The sequence below is a fragment of the Oncorhynchus keta genome, chromosome 3 (genome assembly GCF_023373465.1).
Source record: "Oncorhynchus keta strain PuntledgeMale-10-30-2019 chromosome 3, Oket_V2, whole genome shotgun sequence".
Classification (NCBI taxonomy): Eukaryota; Metazoa; Chordata; class Actinopteri; order Salmoniformes; family Salmonidae; genus Oncorhynchus; species Oncorhynchus keta.
This window is the reverse complement of record NC_068423.1, coordinates 12396770-12413594: the sequence shown is the minus strand read 5'-3', so window position 1 is coordinate 12413594 and position 16825 is coordinate 12396770. Positions and strand designations below refer to the sequence as shown.

Below are 16825 nucleotides of genomic sequence, written 5' to 3'. Positions count from 1 at the left end.
TTCCACAAATTAACTTTTAACAAGGCACACCTGTTAACCTCTCTGCGTATGGAACATATAGTCATTTATAGTCATGATCGCTACATAAATAGTCATTTAAACATTTATGAAAATACAAGTGTCTCACATGTATCGAAAGCCTAGAATCTTGCTAATCCAAATGCATTGTCAGATTTTTAAAAAGGATTTACTGCGAAAGATGCGATTATCTGAGGATAGAGCACCATAAAACTATTTCAACCAGCACAGGCTAACAAAATCACAAACTGCATTAAAATAGTTTACCTTTGACGATCTTCGTCTGTTTGCAATCCCAATGCTCATTGTTACACAATGAATGATCTTTTGTTTGATAAAATCCGTCTTTATAGCGTAACATGAAACATTTTGAACCGCTTGTGTCATGAATTCCGTCTCATTCCATTTGTCGACACATTCGAGGGTAAATACCCACACAAAACGTGACTTTTCCAGTCATGTTTGGTTTCATTGCAATCAACAAACCTGATGGGCCATTTCGCGGGACCGATTTGAAGACAAGTAATGACATCACTGTGCACCAATGATATGACCACTGTTTCGTTGATTGACTGTATTTTAACCCAATGACCACTGATTGTCTTGAAATCTAGCTGGGTCGATAGCCAATGAGCTGAGGTAAACGGCAATACGCAATGGTTGTGTGTTGGAAGACCAACCCATGTAGTAAACTCCGGCGTAAAGAGAGTCATTCGCTATTGAAGTTTTATACTGGAAGGAGCTACGCATATTACACACAGCATTGATTGGTAAATGTGCAGATTCAGCTGTTTATATATATATCAAATCAGTATGGCGACTAAGTCAGGGAAAGCTAAATCGAAGTCTAGATATACAGGTGTACACACAATTTTAGAAGAAATTGATCGGAAAAGTGAGACAGAGATTGGTTGTAGGACGATTAATTTAGCGATTCCCAAGTGGAGGAATATTTTTTGAACGGAGAGGACATGTTTTGGACTGGTAAGTTCTTCTCATGCTAAATCCCTTGTTTGAAATTAATCATCTAAAATATGTGATTTTATTTTATTTTAGAAGCTATATATAAAAATGTAATGTAAATTAAACGGGAGATGCGTGTGTCTGCCGCCCCAACCCAACCCACATGAAATAGCCTATTTGAGGCTGTTGAGGGGAGGGCAGGCCCACAACAATGGCCAAAGTGAAATGGAGACCGTAGATACAGCTGGTCTGTTGTAATATAGAGACAGTAGATCTAGCAGGTCTATAATAACATATTCAACCTTATGTTCCCTGTACTCATATATATATATATATATAAAATACCTGTTGATACTCACTTTACAGCAGAAAGAGACTGCTATGGCACCTGGCATCAGCAGCACAATATTGTGTAGAGCTTTGGCAAAAGTGGGTGGGGTTATATCCTTCCTGTTTGGCCCTGTCCGGGAGTCTCATCGGATGGGGCCACAGTTTCTCCTGACCCCTCCTGTCTCAGCCTCCAGTATTTATGCTGCAGTAGTTTATGTGTCGGGGGGCAAGGGTCGGTTTGTTATATCTGGAGTACTTCTTCTGTCTTATCCGGTGTCCTGTGTGAATTTAAGTATGCTCTCTCTAATTCTCTCTTTCGCTCTCTCGGAGGACCTGAGCCCTAGGACCATGCGGCAGGACTACCTGGCATGATGACTCCTTGCTGTCCCCAGTCCACCTGGCCTTGCTGCTGTTCCAGTTTCAACTGTTCTGCCTGTGGCTATGGAAGCCTAAACTGTTCATATTTACTCTAGGAGGTGCTGTCCTGTTGCATCCTCGACAACTACTGTGATTATTATTATTTGACCTTGCTGGTCATCTATGAACGTTTTAAAATCTCGGCCTTATTCTGTTATAATCTCCACCCGGCACAGCCAGAAGAGGACTGGCCACCCCTCATAGCCTGGTTCCTCTCTAGGTTTCTTCCTAGGTTTTGGCCTTTCTAGGGAGTTTTTCCTAGCCACCGTGCTTCTACACCTGCATTGCTTGCCGTTTGGGGTTTTAGGCTGGGTTTCTGTACAGCACTTTGAGATATTAGCTGATGTATGAAGGGCTATATAAATAAATGTGATTTGATAGAGTACTGTGAGTCTTCCAAATATTGAAAGTGTGTAAATAGTTACCCATGTTATTTTGTCAATTTATATTTTTCCCCCATATTTTTCTCTCAATTTTTTTGGGGGGAAGGGGGTGTGTTAGAATACCATTTTGGCATTTTGTATATAGTTATTTGTTTCAAAATGTATACCGTCGCCAATTTGGCCACATTTGGGCTACTTGTGTGGGACACCCGGGTGACTTCATGATAAATGTCATGTAGCACACTCATTTTGGAAGTTATCATTCTGAAACTTTGCACAATTCAATTGATTGAACATGATTTGGAAAGGCACATAACTGTCTATATAAGGTCCCACAGTTGACAGTGCATGTCAGAGCAAAAACCAAGCCATGAGGTCGAAGGAATTGTCCGTAGAGCTCCGAGACAGAATTGTGTCGAGGCACAGATCTGGGGAAGGGTACCAAAAAAAATGTCTGCAGCATTGAAGGTCCCCAAGAACACAGTGGCCTCCATCATTCTTAAACGGAAGAAGTTGGGAACCACCAAGACTCTCACAGAGCTGGCCGCCAGACCAAAATGAGCAATTGGGGTAGAAGGGCCTTGGTCAGGGAGGTGACCAAGAACCTGATGGTCACTGACAGAACACCAGAGTTCCTCTGTGGAGACGATTGTCCTTCTGGAAGGTTCTCCCAACTCACTCCACAAATAAGGCCTTTATGGTAGAGTGGCCAGACGGAAGCCAATCCTCAAACTCCCCAAATGCAAGTGTGCCAAGCTTGTAGCGTCATACCCAAGAAGACTCAAGGCTGTAATCGCTGCCAAAGGTGCTTAATCAAAGTACTGAGTAAAGGGTCTGAATACTTGTGTAAAATGTGATATTTCCATGTAGAGTTTTTTTATACACTTGCAAACATTTAAAAAAAAAAAAAACATTTTTGCTTTGTCATTATGGGGTATTGTGTGCAGATTTGATGAGGGGGAAAAAAACTATTTAATCCATTTTAGAATAAGGCTGTAACGTAACAAAATGTGGAAAAAGTTAAAGGGGTCTGAATACTTTCCGAATGCACTTTATAGTATTTCCGACCCGTAACTAATAACATACTGAAGGCGTGATGTACAGCAAAGGGAGAATAAGAAAAGTCTACAACTTTACAATTACTAGTTCATATCAGGCAGGGGCTTCAGATGGTCTTGCCACAAACAGCAGGTCCATGATGTCCTGATTCTTTTACATAGACCTTTTTTGTACGCGAGAGTTAGGGCTGTGACGGTAATTGACTTCTAAATATGTAATAAAATACATGTGGACATCCCTTCATTTCTGGATTTCAGCCATACCCGTTGCTGACAGGTGTATAAAAATCCAGCACACAGCCATGAAATCTCCATAGACAAACATTGGCAGTAGAATGGCCTTTACTGAAGAGCTCAGTGGCTTTCAACGTGGCACCGTCATAGGATGCCATCTTTCCAACAAGTCAGTTTCCTTAAATTCCTGCCCTGCTAGAGCTGCCCCGGTCACCTGCAAGTCATCTTATTGTGAAGAGAAAACGCCTAGGAGCAAGAACGGCAGCTGCGAAGTGGTAGGCCACACAAGCTCGTAGAACGAGACCACAGAGTGATGAAGCGTGTAAAAATTGTCTGTCCTCTGTGCAACACTCACTACCGCGTTCCAAATTGCCTCTGGAAGCAAAGTCAGCACAATAACTTTTCATCAGGCGCTTCAAGCCTAAGATCCCCATGCGCAATGCCAAGCGTCGGCTGGAGTGGTGCAAAGCTGGCCGCCATTGGACTCTGGAGCAGTGGAAATGCGTTCTCTGAAGTGATGAATCGCCCTTCACCATCGCAGTCTGATGGACGAACCTGGGTTTGGCAGATGCCAGGAGAAAGCACTATGCATTCGGGCAGGTAGCGAACTGTAAAGTTGGGTAGAGGAGGAATAATGGTCTGGGGTTGTTTTTCATGGTTTGTGCTAGGTCCTTTAGTTCCAGTGAAGGGAAATCTTAACGCTACAGCATACAATGACATTCTAGACGATTCTGTGCTTCCAACTTTGTGGCAACAGTTTGGGGGAAGGCCCTTTCCTGTTTCAGCATGACAAAAATCCTATGCACAAAGTGAGGTCCATACATAAATGGTTTGTCGAGATCAGTATGGAAGAACTTGTCTGGCCTGCACAGAGCCTGACCTCAACCCCATCAAACACCTTTGGGATAAATTGGAACGCCGACTGTGAGCCAGGCCTAATCGACCAACATCAGTGCCCAACCTCAATAATGCTCATGGCTGAATGGAAGAAAGTCCTTGCAGCAATGTTCCAACATCTAGTGGAAAGCCTTCCCAGAAGAGTGGAGGCTGTTGTAGCAGCAAAGGGGGGGACCAACTCCATATTAATGCCAATGATTTTGGAATGAGATGTTCGACAAGCAGGTTCCCACACACTTTTGGTCATGTAGTGTATGTAAATAAAACATTGGATTAACATATTTTTGGCAAACCATCAATTACCTAGATTGTGTGTGTGGGGGAATGCGTGACAAGAGCCCTCCAAAAACCAGATGTCAAGATCTTCTAAAAACAGACTGCGTTGATTGACCGCTTGGAGTTTAGAGGAACGGAGAGAAAAAGTGAGGACAGATTAAGCCCTATAATCTGCAGGAAGGACAGCCAGCAATCTATCGTCCAAAATTCACCAAAAACAGAGCCTTCAGAGTCAGATTATACCTTGTATCTCAGTTCCCCGTGTACTGCATTCCACACTATACATAGGCTACAAATCCTTTTTAAATCATGGCCATCATTCTAAAACACCCTTAAGTCTAGAGAGACAAAGTGGGCTAATAATTACCTGTTGAAAACATTTTTGTTTTGTTTTTTTATACGTCTAAGTCTGTCTATTTCACTGTTATGCATCTTCAGATGTTTAAATGCTATTTTCTTTCAATTAAGTTTGATGTAGCACAGGAAGAGGAGTAATTAGGGGGTGGGGGTCGTCTTGGCCAGGGTTCTCCACATAGTGAAGGTCTACATTCTACAACAGGATAAGAGGCGGTGGCCCACCACTTCCTCTGAGTCCAAACACTGCCGTCACACGCACCACAAGGGTTTGTTATTGTACAGCTGTGTGCCAAGGAGTTTGTTGGCTATACAGCACAAACAGATCTGGGATCAGGCTAATGGCTTCAGACAAGCAGTGATGGGACCACACCCTTACCACAGGCCACAAAGGGGGAATAAGGAAGTGATGAAACAACAGTTGGTACATGATTGTAATGTAAACACTCGTAGTAGAGGTTTTGCTAACCACCAATCTAGGATCAAGTTACTTCACCCCAAATTCTAACCTTATACATTAGGAGGATTTTCCAAATCTGAGCCTGACAAGCAGTTAGGGGTCATTTCTACCAGCTCCAATACAAACAGTTCAAACTAGGTGCCCCTGTCAAGGTTGTGTGAGCAAGTCTGAACTGTAAGTATTTGTACACATGTAGGATCTTAATTTGATTTATCTTTTGTCGCTGAAAATGTTTATGCAGATGAGCTTTGTGATTTACATAAATTCACTGAAAACCTACACTAACAGTTATATTATATTGACAGTATTACACATTTCATGTAGCCTCATTTTGACCAGATAATAGCCTAACCACAGATCAAGCAACAGTATGGACTAAATGTTCCAATCCTGTTACTGCAGGAATATTTTGCTCAAATTAAAGATCCTACATCTGTACATTTGTCATTCTGTCCAATAGAGAGCATTTGTTTATGGAAGGAATGGCACACAGATTATTCGGGCATCTGTTCAGGAGAACACTGGCATGCTTATCCTATACGAGGGAAAAGAGGGATGTCTACATGAGAAGAGCATTCTGCACCAAGATGTCCCAATCTCAGTTTATTTTTCTATGAGATCCTTCCTCATTGAGGATCGTTACAGCCAAAACCTCAGTAATTTCCCCTGTCCTGAGAACAAAGGACAGAGGAAAATTCCATTCAATTCCAATGTACATTAAAGTGGCTGGAGAGGAGGGAGGGAATATCATTAGACACAAGGACTGCGTTTCGAATTACATAGATACTCCCGTAGTTGTAGCACATGCTCATTTTAATGTACTTGAATAACTAGGATGTCTGTTACATTAGCCATAAATGGGATATGAGAACACTACACATTCTGCATCAAGGATCATGTGGAGTGTAGGACTTCCTTCCTTGGTGATTTGAGAAGAACAGATTAGAAGAATACAGGGCGGTAGTCAACAACTCAAGCCGACTTAGTTTCCACCCCACCCTGGCACAGTGGGCTACTGAAACTGTGTGTGTGTGGCAGCAGTGTAGGCAGACCGCCTCTCCAAACTAATTACTTCAGACCCAGTTCCCCTCGGTATGACACGTCTGCGCCCCATGTAGCCCTCTGCTCCGACAGGCCCTGTGCATCACCCTCTGCCTACCACCTACAACACGATTTGCTTCAATTCACCCATCAAACCTAATCTCATAAACACATTCTTCCTATAGGACAACTGCTATTAAGTTCTGCTTTTCAAAGGGTCACTTACACCTGACCAGTGTCTGTTTTTCATTGTGTGTACACACGCGCGTGTGCATGTGTTTTTTTGTTGTTGTTTAACTATCCTTGTGGGTACCAGACCTCACAAGGGTAATAAAACAAGGGAAATTCAGACCAGTGGGGACATTTTGCCAGTCCTCATGAGGAAAAATGCTATTTTAGGCTTTGGGGTTAGATTTTGGGATTTGTGTGTGTGTGTGTGTGTGTATGCTCCTTTCTATTTCAGCAGCAGGCTAATCAGGCAAGATCAATAAGTAGTGCTGAGCGATTAATGCCTTTTGAGGTCAGTTCGGTTTACATTTGATTATTAAAGACTTTTTTCCGGTTTTCTATTATTATTATTATTATTATTATTTTAAAACAATGCATTATGCGAGAATAAAACTATTAATAAAAGTCCCAAGATGGTAGTGACTGCCCATTACTGCTTATCACTTATTATAAACTGGGTGGTTCGAGCCCTGAATGCTGAAAATCGTGATAGCAGACCGTATACCACAGGTATGACAAAACATGCATTTTGACTGCTCTAATTACGTTAGTAACCATTTAATACTGTATGGCCAATATACCACACCTCCTCGGGCCTTATTGCTTAATTAACCACCATTCACAAACCAAGCCATGAGGTCTAAGGAATCATCAGTAGAACTCCGAGACAGGATTGTGTCGAGGCACAGATCTGGGAAAGGATACCAAAAAAAGTTATGCAGCATTGAAGGTCCCCAAGAACACATTGGCCTCCATCATTCCTAAATGGATGAAGTTTGGAACCACCAAGACTCGTCCTAGAGCTGACCGCCTGGTCAAACTGAGCAATCGGAGGAGACGTGCCTTGGTCAGGGGGGTGACCAAGAACCCGATGGTCACTCTGACAGAGCTCCAGAGTTCTGGTCTGATGAATCCAAGATTGAACTCTTTGGCCTGAATGCCAAGCGTCACGTCTGAAGGAAACCTGGCACCATCCCTACGATGGAGCATGGTGGTGGCAGCATCATGCTGTTGGGATGTTTTTCAGCGGCAGGGACAGAGAGACTAGTCAGGATCGAGGGAAAGATGAACTGAGCAAAGTACAGAAACATCCTTGATGAAAACCTGCTCCATTGCGCTCAGACTGGGTAAAAGGTTCACCTTCCAACACGACAACAACCCTAAGCACACAGCCAAGACGACGCAGGAGGGACTTCACGACAAGTCTCTGAATGTCCTTGAGTGGCCCAGTCAGAGTCCAGACTTGAACTGATCAAACATCTCTGGAGAGACCTGAAAATAGATGTGCAGCGACGCTCCCCATCCAACCGGACAGAGCTTGAGAGGGTCTGCAAAGAAGAATGCGAGAAACTCCCTAAATACAGGTGTGCCAAGCTTATAGCATCATACCCAAGAAGACTTGAGGCTGTAATCACTGCCAAAGGTGGTTCAACAAAGTACTGAGCAAAGGGTTTGAATACATATGTAAATGTCATATGTTTATTTGAAATACATTTGCAAAAATGTCAAACCTGTTTTTGCTTTGTCATTATGGGGTATTGTGTGTCGATTGATGAGGGGGAAAAAACAATTTAACCCTTTTTAGAATAACGCTGTAACGTAACAAAATGTGGAAAAAAGGGGATTGAATACTTTCCCAATGCACTGTACATCGCACAGTTTGGGCTTGATCTGATTTCTCTATAGAGAAACTACACAATGTGTGCGTTGAGCCACCCCCCACAAAGAAAGATGAACAAAATGGAATTTAAATAATTTAACCGAAGTCAAGTCGGCTGGTTAGTTGAATGAAAACCAAAATGTTGGTCAATTGCTCAGCACTAGCAATGAGAAAGTATATTTAAAAATAACCAAACAACCCCAGTTACGTAGGCCTAGGTAATACCTTCACAGCACCGCAGGAAACTTTAGCCAGGGGAAAAGGAGTGAGAGTAATACAGTACATGAGGGCCATCCCACACCAGCTGTGAATGTCATCACACAAACTACCACCGCCCAATCACAAAGCACTCAGGAAGAACATAACATTTATACCATGTCACACTTTAAACCAATGGGTTTTTGCCGCTGAAACAATTTGTGATGTGTTGCTTTGTTGTTGTTTTTTATTTTATAAATGTTTATTTAATTTGATCCCTTAGGTCTCGAGTGGGGTGGGATTAGGATGTGGGAGGGGTGTAACTTCATCTTGTATTCATGTTGCTGACAATTATTATTACTAAATAAAATACATTTGATCACAAAAAAAATACTATTTTGTTTTTCAACCTCAACAGTTTGTATTCATCCGAATTTACAGTAACCAGAACATACATTTAAAAAATCCCCAGACAGGGTATTAAGTAGTGTAAAAACTCATTGACTGAAATCTGCAGACCTCATTCCTTTGATTTTGGAAATATAGAAGAAAGGCTTGGGCCCAAAGAAGAAAAAAAAAACCTGTCCACTACAAACAGCCCCTGGGTCCTAGCTTTCTAGGTCTTTCTGTAATAATATCTGCAATATCAGCAAAACTGTACTGCACTGACCATCACTAAAATTGTATTTTTCTATCCATTGAATCAAATTCAATCACTACAGATAAGACTGGTGACAAAATCGACAGTCAGTGCAAAAATGCAATAAGGTAGCAAATTCCACTAGTCGCCTAGTCTAACGTCTTATCGGGAATGTTTACCAAACTGTAAATCTAATTTCCAGCTTCAGCCCAGCAGTTCCTGGGCCACTTGTCAAAGTGCTTACATGGATGCCGGGTTAAAGTCGAGCCTGAGAAGAGGGAGAGAAATCATTGGAGGAAGATAGAGGGTAATGAGGTTACAGTGGTGGTGAAGCACAGATTGTGTACAGTCAGGAGAAATTGGGGTTCGTATACTGGCTGTCTGTGACACGCTGGGAGATGACTTGGAGCCAAAAGGTTGAGGGTGCGAGAGCTCCTTACAACATGAGGCAGAGATGCACTGCGTCGGGGTACACTAGACAACCCAGACATTTCAGATGGAACTTTTTTGTTCAAGCCCATTAGTTAATCCTAACCACATTGTGACCTGACCAGGAAAAACTCCTGCCTCCTGAAGATGATACATGACAGTCAGCCTTTAATGAAAAATAAAATCTTATCTGGATCTTATACCAACATTTGGTCTCAAAATACCATCATTAACCTTTCCCAGGGAGTGAGAACCCTCATTAACCGACCCCCTTGACTGTCCCCTGTCACAGTGCCCTTCAGAAAGCTGTGTGGCCCAGCTGTTCACTTAGCTTAATGCTGAGAACATCACTAAAGCCTGAGGGTAAGACGGTGGCCCGCCTCGGTCTGTGTCATCAGGCATTGAAAAGGGATCCATTGTAAAGGAGGAAGTAGTACTGTTGACAGATCTTTTACAGACACATACATATAAAAGTAGGTAGGCGGTAGGCACACACAGAACCTTTTATTAGCCTTTAGGTTAAGGGCCGAGCCTCCCTGAAGTGCTCGTGTTTTCAGTCTGATAAAGTCCTCAGAGCTCAGCTCAGACCTCCCTTTACTCGTAGACGATTGAGGAATTTCACAGACTTCTCCCAACCCAAATATACAAAGAACATGAAGTTTCCTCCATGGCATTGTTGTTGTTTCAAACTGTTTAACATATTGTGGTGAGGTGAGTGGGAAGGAAACTATGCAACATCACTAATTACAATGAGAAACAGGAGGTTGATGCGGCAGTGGGACAGAAACAAACCAGCTAACTCACAGATCCTGAAGACAGGGAAAATTACTTGTGTAAGCACTTTACAAGATGCTCCCTTTGAAATTAACTACTGGAAACCTTGAAATAAAATGGCACTATATTCACCGTCCCTGTTATACAAACAGACAATGCTGGCAAGGCTAGAGGGACTTGACCTTCAGTTTCAATGTCTTTCGTGAGAAAAACCTAAGGATCCCTTACACAAGCAGGTCATCCACTGAACAGGAAACTGGACAAGGCCCAGGTTAAAATAAACAACACAAACCCTCTTCCTCATATTTCCCAAGCATCTTTCAGGCCCACAAGGGGAATTTCTCCATGACACAGCAAAATGCTCACAGACAAACACTGCTTTCAATTATTGACAATGCCCTCTACCTCACCCTTTGTTCTGGTCCCTATTCCAAGCAAGTGAAATGGTCAAACAAATTCTACATACAGTACAGTATTGCAGGTTACCCAAATTAACTTGATCACAGTACTAAAAATTACAGTAGTTCTCTCAGATACAGTCTCAAATTCCCTTGGGTCCTTGAGCCCGGATGAGTTATTATATTTTTAGCATCATTAATTACAAGACATGCAGCCTCTTTTGCGTGATGATTGCCTCAGTGAAGCACATCTAAAGCCTGCTCCCTGGTGTTTCATACATACAAAGCAGAACGGATACTGCTAAACCATAAAAAAAAACGCACCAACAGAAGTCAATGATTTTGCTGAGAAATAAACACAGGGGGTGTAATGGAAGGACACATTTTCAAAGTATTAAAACACTGTCTCACTGTAGTGAGGAGAATGGGGAAAAAGGGAAAGATTTCAGATAAATCATTGCATTTCCCCAGAGGTTGTACATACAGTGCATTCGGAAAGTATTTAGACCCCTTCACATTTTGTTACGTTACAGCCTTATTCTAAAAATGGATTAAATATTTTTTCCCCCCATCATTAATCTAGCAGAAACCTTATAATGACAAAGCAAAAACTTTTTAGCAAATGTATTGAAAATAAAAAACTGAAATATTACATTTACATAAGTATATAGACCCTTTACTCAGTACTTTGTTGAAGCACCTTTAGCAGCATTTACAGCCTCAAGTCTTCTTGGGTATGACGCTACAAGCTTGGCACACCTGTATTTTGGGGGTTTCTCCCATTCCTCTCTGCAGATCCTCTCAAGCTGTCAGGTTGGATGGGGAGCATCGCCGCACAGCTATTTTCAGGTCTCTCCAGAGATGTTAAATATAATATAATAATATATGCCATTTAGCTGACGCTTTTATCCAAAGCGACTTACAGTCATGTGTGCATACATTCTACGTATGGGTGGTCCCGGGAATCGAACCCACTACCCTGGCGTTACAAGCGCCATGCTCTACCAACTGAGCCACAGAAGAACCACTTCGATCGGGTTCAAGTCCGGGCTCAGGCTAGGCCACTCAAAGACATTCAGAGACTTGTCCGGAAGCCACTCCTGCTTTGTCTTGGCTGTGTGCTTAGGGTCGTTGTCCTGTTGAAAGGTGAACCTTCACCTCAGGTTGAGGTCCTGAGCGGGTTTTCATCAAGGATGTCTCTGTACTTTACTCCGTTCATCTTTCCCTCGATCCTGACTAGTCTCCCTGTCCCTGCAGCTGAAAAACATGCACACAGCATAATGCTGCCACCACGCTTCACTGTAGGGATGATGCCAGGTCTCCTCCAGACGTGACGCTTGGCATTCAGGCCAAAGAGTTGAATCTTGGTTTCATCAGGCCAGAGAATCATGTTTCTCATGGTCTGAGAGTCCATTAGGTGCCTTGGTGGTTCCAAACTTCTTCCATTTAAGAATGATGGAGGCCACTGCGTTCTTGGGGACCTTCAATGCTGCAGAAATTGTTTGGTACCCTTCCCCAGATCTCTGACATGCACTGTCAACTGTGGGACCTTAAATAGACAGTTATGTGCCTTTCCAAATCATGTCCAATCAAATTAATTTACCACAGGTGGACTCCAATCAAGTTGTAGAAATAGCTGAAGGATGATCAATGGAAACAGGATGCACCCGAGCTCAATTTTGAATCTCATAGAAAGGGTCTGAATACTTATGTAAATATGGTGATTTTTTAAAATGTAATCTAAAAACCTGTTTTTGCTTTGTATGTAGATTGATGAGGGGGAAAACATGTTTTTGCAATAGGGGTTGTGGTATCCACAATGATGATTGGTTGTAAGACATGTATAATAAGATTGTGAGAGCTGTACTATTATATTTTTGTGCAGCCTTAGATATTATTGATCATAATGTTGTTTAGAAAACTTGTGTTATGGCTTTTCAACCTCTGATTCATTTGAATCCACGATATTGCAATGTAATCAAACTCATTCATTAATGGAATCTTAACTAATGTTAAACATGTAAAGTGTGGTGTACTGCAGGGCAGCTCTCTAGGCCCTATACTCTTTTCTAATTTTACCAATGACCTGCCACAGGCATTAAACAAAGCATGTGTGTCCATGTATGCTGATGATTTAACCATATACACATCAGCAACCAAAGCTAATGAAGTCACCGAAACCCTTAACAAAGAGTTGCCGTCTGTTTTGGAATGGGTGGCCAGTAATAAACTGTTCCTGAACATCTCTGAAACTAAGAGCATTGCATTTGGTACAAATCATTCCCTATGTTCTAGAACTCAGCTGCATCTGGTAATGAATGGTGTAGCTGTTGAAGAAGTTGAGGATACTTTGACACCATACTGCACAAAGCAAGTCCTGCAGGCTCTAATTTTTATCTTATCTTGATTATTGTCCAGTCATATGGTCAAGTTCTGCAAAGAAAGACCTAGTTAAGCTGCAGCTGGCCCAGAACAGAGCGGCACGTCTTGCTCTTCATTGTAATCATAGGGCTAATATTAACACTATGCATGCCAGTCTCTCTTGGCTAAGAGCTGCGTCACTTCTCGTTTTTATAAGAAAAATTAAATGGGTTGGAAATTCCAAATTGTTTGCATAGTCAACATACACACAGCAATGACACACACACACACTTCCTCCACCAGACAGGCCACCAGGGTCTTTTCAGTGTCCCCAGGTCCAGAACAAATTCAAGGAAATGTACAGTATTATACAGAGCCACGAGTGCATGGAACTCCCTTCCACTTTATATAGGGCAAGTGAACAGCAAACCTGGTTTCAAAAAACAAATGAAGCAACACCTCACGGCACAACACCTCTTCCCCATGTGACCTACTTGTTGTGTGTATGTACTGATATGTATGTGTAACTGATAGATACATTTAAAAACATTAACGTGTGTGTATGTAAATGGTAATCTTTTGCCTGTAATGTCTTTTCGTTATTTGTCATACCCCAGTAAGACTAGCTGTTGCCATTGGCGGCATCTAATGGGGATCCTAATAAATCAAATAGAACAGTTTTGTTTAACGGAGAGCAAGGTCTGACACACGACTACAAAAGAGTACCCAAAGCCCCTGTATGGATGAATTACAAAGGAACTGTACTCAGTTCAGATCCAAGATAAGATAAAGATGGTTAACTTTTTTTCCCCCACAGGTGGCTATACAGGTAACATGGGATCAGGATGTTGCATAGTCTAAAACTCACCCAACCAGTAAAGTCTGATAAACACTAATATAAAAGTCTTAAATAATGAAAAACAAAAAAGGACCAAAATAAATAGGCCATTAATCTACCTTTAAGGTAGGTCTATCGCAGGTTCTATCCTACCTGTCAACACCACCTCTGTGCCACACAAGCATCCCAAACAACTTGACTGACAACATTATGCATCCCTGTCCAGAGACAGTTATTGACTGTGAACTTTGCATTATTAACTTATCTGCATAAGGATATTATGTGACCCTGCTGCTTCTCTATGAACATTTGAACATTGAATAACAATCTGGCCTTAATGAGCATGTACTCTTATAATCTCCACTCCACCTGGCACAGACAGATTAGGACTGGCCACCACATGCAGGAGTGGGCAACTCCAGTCCTCAAGGGCCTGATTAGTGTCACACTTTCACTTCATCCCTAGCAAACACAGCTGATTAATCAAATTGCATTCAAACCTGAAGATCATGATTAGGTGATTAGAGTCAGGTGTGTTAGCTGGGGCAAATCTGTGACACCAATCACGCCCTCAAGGACTGGAATTACCAACCCCTGAATAGAGCCTGGTTCCTCTAGGTTTCTTCCTAGGGTCCTGCCTTTGTAGAGTTTTTCCTAGCCACCATGCTTCTACATCTGCATTTTTTTTGCTCTTTAGGGTTTGTAGGCCCGGTTTCTGTATAAGCACTTTGTGACAACTTCTGATGTAAAGGGCTTTATAAATACATTTGATTGATAAAGGCAAAAGGTCAGTCAAACCTGCCATGATGAAAATGACATGCATGAAAGTATATATAGGTATGTTTATCAGAGAAGCCAAGTTCTTTTTTTTTAAGAAGCAATGTATAAATTGACAGCCTACACCTGCGTCAAAAGAAATAAAAAGGACTGAGCCTACGCTGCTGCCTTTCAACGTTTCGACTAATCCCATATGGGACTGTCTTTTGTGAACAAAAACTACGATAAACGTACATTATTACACAACATATTTGGTGTGTTATAACCAAGTCACTCTTGGTCGTTATTTTCACAAGCTCGAGAAAGAAGAGCAACGCTGGCTGCAGCATTGTACCAGTTATTAAAATAAATACAAACTTACCATGAAAAGCCTCGATGCACAGCTCAGGAGGAGGTTGTCAGTAAAGTAAATTCTTTATAAACTGTTTGGCGCGGGTGTTCTAATTTTTAATCTATAATTTGTAGCCGAAAACGATTTTTCGAGCGTAGAATTTCCGTGTCTTCCTCCTTGCGTATAGCGATGTCGCGTGTTTTTGATGTGAGCGCCTCAACACACTGTTCAGGTCAGATGCTTGTAGAAAAATTCCCGTTCGGTCTCGGTCTGACTCTGAGCCCAGCCCCCAATTGGCTGCCAACCATAGCTTCACCACTGGCTGAAGTAATGTGATGACCAGTGAATTGAAGAATGGGTCTCTTGTCTACGACTGCTGTTTTTTAGATGCTGAATGTGCAGTGAAACACAGACAAGTGGAAATTTATATGATTTCCTGACAATAACAACAGTCTCTCAGAACCATCGACAGTGACCTTCAATATAAGATATTACACTTCTAGGCACGTCACTCCAACTTCCATTGGCTACTATAAAACACAAGTAAATTAACAGGTTACGTCATTATAAAATCCAAATGGTTTGTCCTGAAGAGAAGTGACCCATTTTCCCTACCTGTTCTAGCACAACCGGTTCCCGTCTATTCTAAATATGTAAAACCAAATTTGGTAAACTAAGCCTACACTGCCAAGCGGGTTCAACGAGTTAGCCAGCTAACTTTGATAAGCAACCAGAAGAAATGTGAAATAATGTTAAAAAAGTTAAACTCTGATACCGGTATGTGTGTAAATCATCCTTAATCATGGTTTTTTAAAAATAGTGGCAATATTTCATTCAGCACTGAAATTTACCCCAAACCCGGGGTAAATTGTGCCAAGAGACCACTTTTTTTCAAAAGTGACAAGCTATTTTTCAAAACTGTAGACTTTACATGAATTCAGATTATTTCCAGGGATACACAACATCTTTAAATATGTGTAGATATTGTTAGAAATAATGCTATATTCCAATTGATGGAGTGATGCTGAATGTAAAAAATGTCTCAATTTACCCCACTCTCCCCTACAAATCAATGTAAAAAAATATAAATAAAAATCAGGGTCATTCAACCATAGGCCTACTTATTTGACCACAGGAGAATTTGAAGAGCCGTTTTGTTACCGTAATTGATAATTGTGTAGATTGAATGCACGTGTATCTATTAACAATGAGGCCCTGCAAACCACTGGATCTTCTCTATCTCAGTTGCAGTATGAGCAATGAGACTTTTTGTGTTTTTGTCTTTCCACTGCTCTCACTTTACTCTAGATGCATGCTCAAGATGTTTATCATTGCAAGACAGCCTGCTAAGCTGTAATTTGAGTGATAATGGGTTCCACTGTATCCAGTGGGTTTCTTCCTCTCAAAAATTGCTGAATGGAAATAATCATCCTAAAGTAATCGGCCAATAACTAATTTAACTCAAAATGGCCGCTCTGTGGCTTCTGCAATATTAACTCACAAAGATTCACACAGCCAATTTTTACACATGGATATGATCAGTTGAATAGGGTAAACGCACCATGCCAGCGGTGTTCTATAATGTTGATACAGGGTTTGACCATACACCCTCTTGCTGCTCTTGTTTATCACATAACATGACGTGTGTAGAACACTTAGGATGGCCACTTGCTTCACCCAATCTGGTCCCAGATCTGTTTGTGCTGTTTTGACAACTCCTATGGTTATTTTCATACCAAACATGCCATGACAACGACCAA

General features: G+C 41.7%; 1 protein-coding gene across 2 annotated transcripts in view; it reads right to left on the bottom strand.

Moving 5' to 3' along the window:
- LOC118363332 (leucine zipper putative tumor suppressor 2 homolog) overlaps positions 1 to 15543 on the bottom strand; it is a 45716-nt gene extending 30173 nt beyond the window's left edge. Inside the window, exon 1 of one of the 2 annotated variants that reach the window (XM_052489611.1) lies at positions 15096 to 15543. The gene's annotated coding sequence lies outside the window, so the exon portion shown is untranslated. The remainder of the gene's footprint in view (positions 1 to 15095) is intronic. The other variant, XM_052489605.1, reaches the window with a different exon arrangement.
- Positions 15544 to 16825: the final 1282 nt, after the last annotated feature.